Consider the following 4,955-nt stretch of genomic DNA (forward strand, 5'->3'; position numbering starts at 1 on the left):
TCTGATGGCTGAGGCTGACTGTTCTGTCTGCCGATTCTGGGCTTCCCTGGAGGTACTTAGGTGCTAACCACTGCCCTCCTTGGGCTCTCAGCAACATCTTTGAAGCTTCCATCCAGTTTGTGTCTGTCTGCACAGGACTTGGCTGCTCGCGGGAGGGGCCATGCTGCCCTCTAAGGCTGGTTTGTTAGCAGCATGGGGCCCAGGGCTGGGTGAGTAAGCTTCCCAGGTTCCCCATGCTCCACCTCCATCTTTGCCTGCCAGCCAGCTATCAATATTTTTTTTAGTATGTTTTTATTGATTTCAGCGAAGAAGGGAGAGGGTGAGAGAGATAGAAATATCAATGATGAGAGAGAATCATTGATTGGCTGCCGCCTGCATGACCCTCACTGGGGATCAAGCCTGCAACCGGGGCATGTGCCCTTGACCAGAATCGAACCCGGGACCCTTCAGTCCACAGGCCAATGCTCTATCCACTGAGCCAAACCGGCCAGGGCCAGCTATCAATCTTAATCACTCAAAAGTCTGTTTCTGAAAGGCCTTTAGGAGGAATCAGGAGTCTAGACCTCTGGATCTCCCATGGAAGGGAGGTGCGGTTCAGATTTCCAGGAAAGTAATGGGTTTGTTTCCCAGAGCTACTCTACTGAGAGTGGCCCAGAATATTCCCTTGCCCTTGGCTGGGTGGAGATCCTTATATGCAGTCCAGTGGGATCAGCTGGGAACCTGGAGTTTCTATCAGCTCTCCCATGAGGGGGAGGCACCAGTCAGGGTCCCGGGTTAGAGGGACAGACACCCCCATGCCCCAAGCCAGTGACTGATGCTTCCTGAGACTGTTCAAACCCCTGGGCTTGGCCTCTGCTGCTGTCTCCTCTGCAAATGTCAAGATGCAGGTTGTGGCAGGCAGGGCTCCTGAGGGTGGGGTGGGCTGCATCACCTAAGGTGTGCTTTTTTCTTTTTCCTGAGCTGTGGCTTCTGGAAGGGGCCAGTGCCTCTCAGGGAAAATGGCCATTTCAGTGTGGTGGGGCATGAGCTAATGCAGGTCTCCTAGCCACCTCTTTTCTGCATCTCCCCCTAGCTTCTCCTGAGGCACCTTCAGTCCACACCACCCTCCTTCCACTGAAGCCTCAGATGAGTAGCTGCAAACGAAAGTCCTATGCTCTGGGTTTAAAACAAAACAACACCAAAAAAAAATGTGGCTTTATCTCCAACTGGCTCTAGACTCCCCCGCATTCAGCAGCCCTGATGCCTTCCAAGGCTGGATGTTATGTGAGCTGCTGATTTCAGCTCCTGACTATGGAGCCCAGCCTGGGTTTCACGTCTAGATCTTCTCAGGAAAAAGACCCTCCATAGCCAAGAGATCCCTCTTCACTCTCCGCCTGCCGCCCATAGAAGCTGGGTCAACCCCTCTCTCGACCAGTCTCCCAGGGCAAGAAAGGTCTGCCTATTTGGCTGCCATCTTCCTCCTTTGTTTATCATTTTATTATTGAGTTAAAGGTATTCTTTATATACTGATGATATAGGTTCTTTGTCAAATGTCTGTAAATATGTTCTCCCTGTCTGTAGTTTGCCTTTTCATTTTCTTAATAATGTCTTTTGAAGAGCAAAAGTTTTACATTTTGATAGAATCTAAAGTGTGCATTTATTTTCTTTTATGGTTAGTATTTTTTTGTCCTATCTAAGTAGTCTTTATCCCAAAGTTGTGAAGATTTTTCCCCCCACATTTTCTTCTTGAAGCTTTATCAGTCTAGTTTTTACATTCAGATCTATAATCCATCTTAAAATAACTTTTGTGTCTGATGTGAGGTAGAAGGGGTTCAAGGTCAATTTTTTCCCCTACAATGTCCAATTGTTCCAGCATCATTTATTTAAAAAGCCTATCATTGACTACTGAATTATGGGTGCCTCTAAAAGTCAATTAGCTATGTAAGTATTGGGTCTATTTAGGGACTCTCTAATCTGCTTGATTGATCTATTTGTCCATCCTTACACTAATCCTGCACTGCTTTGATTCCTATAACTGTACTTATTGATGACTTTGGAGTCCTGCTCTCTCTTTGAGTCTTGCTCTTCTCTCCCTAGCACACCATTCTCCTGACACATTCAATTCAAGAGGCATTTGCCATGGGGAGAAAAAGTGGTAGCAACTACTAGCTATACTCCAACATTCAATTCGTATTGTTTCTAAAGTAATAAACCCCAAGTTTTAGTAGCCATCTGGATTTGAGGCTTGATTTGGCAGCCTCCCTGACAGCTGGCTAGATGTGGTCATAGATATGTCATATGTGCAACTTCTGAAGTGTGTGGTTAACAGAAGAAGGTATAACTCTCTCCTTTCTACTGACTGGAATGCAAAAATGAGGACCAAAGCCCCCAGATGGATTACAAAGTAATCTTGGGAATCAAGGCCATGAATGCAAAACAACAAAATAGAAGGAGTTTGCATCCCAGACACCATGGAGTACCAGCCCTGGAACACATACCATTTTTTACACGAAAGAAAAATAAACTTCTGTCTTGTAGAAGCCACTGGTATTTTTGGATCTCTCGCTCATAGGAAAGCCAAATTATAACTAAGACAGGTAGGGATGAGGGGAAAAAACTAATGTTTATTAAGGATGTATGTACTAAGTTATGTCACATTCATGATTTCACTTAAAGTCACATTACAACCTCATGAAGCAGATATGATTATACCCAAATAGAAGAGGAAGCTAAGGTGCAGAGAGGTTGTGACTTATTTATAATCATAGAGCTAATAAAAAATAGGTCAGAATTCAAAAACAGAATTGACTAGGCACCAACCAGGGCTGGGGATGGAGCCTGCAACTGAGGTCTTTGTTCAACTATTATTTCTTCAAGTCAGAAATGGTGTCTCTCTTGTTCACTTGGAAACTCACTGCCCAGCACACAAGTCCATGAATAGGAGGATTCCAAAATGGTGGCTGAGTAAGTGGAAGCTACACTGACACATTCCCAGGACCAAACTGGAATTACAACTAAAATACAGAAAAAAACAACCTGAATAATCAACTGAAGACTAGCTGGAGAGAACCCTGATAACCAAGGACAAAAAGTGAAGACCACATAGAGACTGGTAGAAAGGGTGAACATGAGAGGGCTGGCCAGGCTCCCACAGACAGTAGCAGAAGTTCTGGAGAGAAATCTCAGCTGGGGGGGCGGGGGGGGCGGTCCCCACTGAGAACTCTGGGGCCTAATCCCCAAACAGGGCTCCCCATCCCAGAGCACCAGAACCGAGAAAGGTGCCCACAGAACATCTGGCAGTGAGAAGTAGCAAGGTTGCTGCCTGCCAGGGAGAGACAGCTGGAAAAGCAGGCACCCTCTTAAAGGATCAACACACAAAATTTTGTGTGCAGCCACTCACCTTGGGCTCTCTCTGGCAGAGGGAGGGCAGAGTGCACTGGAGCTGTGTGAGCAGAAGCCAGGGTTAGGGGCTTTGGAGTTAGAGCTTGGAAGGCAGACACCCTGGTTTCCTGTGCTGAGTCATTCCTTCATACTGCAGAGAACATCTTTCCCCTGCAGACTTTACTATTCAGGGAGCTTTTGCCTGGGGTAGGAGGAGGCAGAAGCAATTGCCCCACTCTTTTGGAAAACCCCTTGCCCATCCTGTGGAGTTTCTGAGGCCCATTAAGAGATTGAGAATAACAATCAGCTTCCAGGCAGAATCAATTACCCCACCCTTTTAGAAAACCTCTCATCCCACCCTGTGGTCAATAGCCTCAGGCTAATCAAGACTGAATAACAATAATATTGCAGGCAGAGGCAGGCCTCTGGAGGCTTTGAGTCTTTGTCTGATCTAATTTAGAGCTCGAGGCTAGGAAAAGCAGATCTTGGTGCACATATTGGTCCTTTCCAAAGGCACCCAGCCCCAGCAGTGGGTGCCACAAGCTTTGGATTGTTGATATATCCAAACATGGCACTCAGAACCAGTCTTAAACAGTGTCTGACACTGTCCTGCACTAGAAATTAGGAGACATAGCAGATCTACCTAATACATAGACAGCCAAAATGGGGAGACAAAAAAGCAAGCCCCAAATGAAAGACTGAGAGAATTCTCCAGAAGAGCTAAGTGAAATGGAAATAAAAAATTCATCAGACATAGAGTTCAGAATAATGATAGCAAAGATGCTCAACAGCATGAGAAAAGATATAACAACTATGAAGAATGACATAGCATTAATAAAGAACACAGTGGAAGGAATACACAGCAGATTAGGGGAAGCCAAGGATCAGATTAGTAAACTAGAAGACATGGTAGACAAAAAAATCACTCAATCAGAGAACCAAAAAGGAAAAACAATTAAAAAACAGGAGGATAGCAAAGGGAGCTGTGGGACAATATGAAATGTAAAAATATTCGCATATCAAAGTACCAGAAGGGGAAGAAAGTGAGCAAGGGCCAGAGAACGTGCTGGAAGAAATAATGGCAGAAAACTTCCCTAAACTGGTGAAGGAGAGTCACACAAGTTCAGGATGCACAGAGAACCCCAAACAAGAAGAACCCAAACAGACCCATGCCCAGACACATCATAATTAAAATGCCAAAAATTAAAGACAGAGAGAATCTTAAAGGCAGCGTGAGAAAAGAAAAATGTTACCTACAAAGGAGTTCCCATAAGGCTGACACCTGATTTCTCATCAGAAACTCTACAGGCCAGAAGGGAATGGCATGAAGTACTCAAGGTAAAGGAAAGCTAGGATCTGAAACCAAGATTACTATATCCAGCAAGGCTATCATTCAGCAAGGCTATCATTCAAAATAGACGGTCAAATAAAGAGCTTCCTAGACAAAAAAAGGCTAAAGGAGTTCACCACGACCAAGCCAGCATTACAAGAAATGCTAAAGGGATTGCTGTAAGGGGTTGCTGAGAAGAAGAAACAGAGAGAGAATCCTAGCCATACAGAATTGAAATGGCTATAAATAAGTACCTCTCAATAAT

The sequence above is a fragment of the Myotis brandtii genome, unplaced genomic scaffold (genome assembly GCF_000412655.1).
Source record: "Myotis brandtii unplaced genomic scaffold, ASM41265v1 scaffold315, whole genome shotgun sequence".
NCBI classification, from domain to species: Eukaryota; Metazoa; Chordata; class Mammalia; order Chiroptera; family Vespertilionidae; genus Myotis; species Myotis brandtii.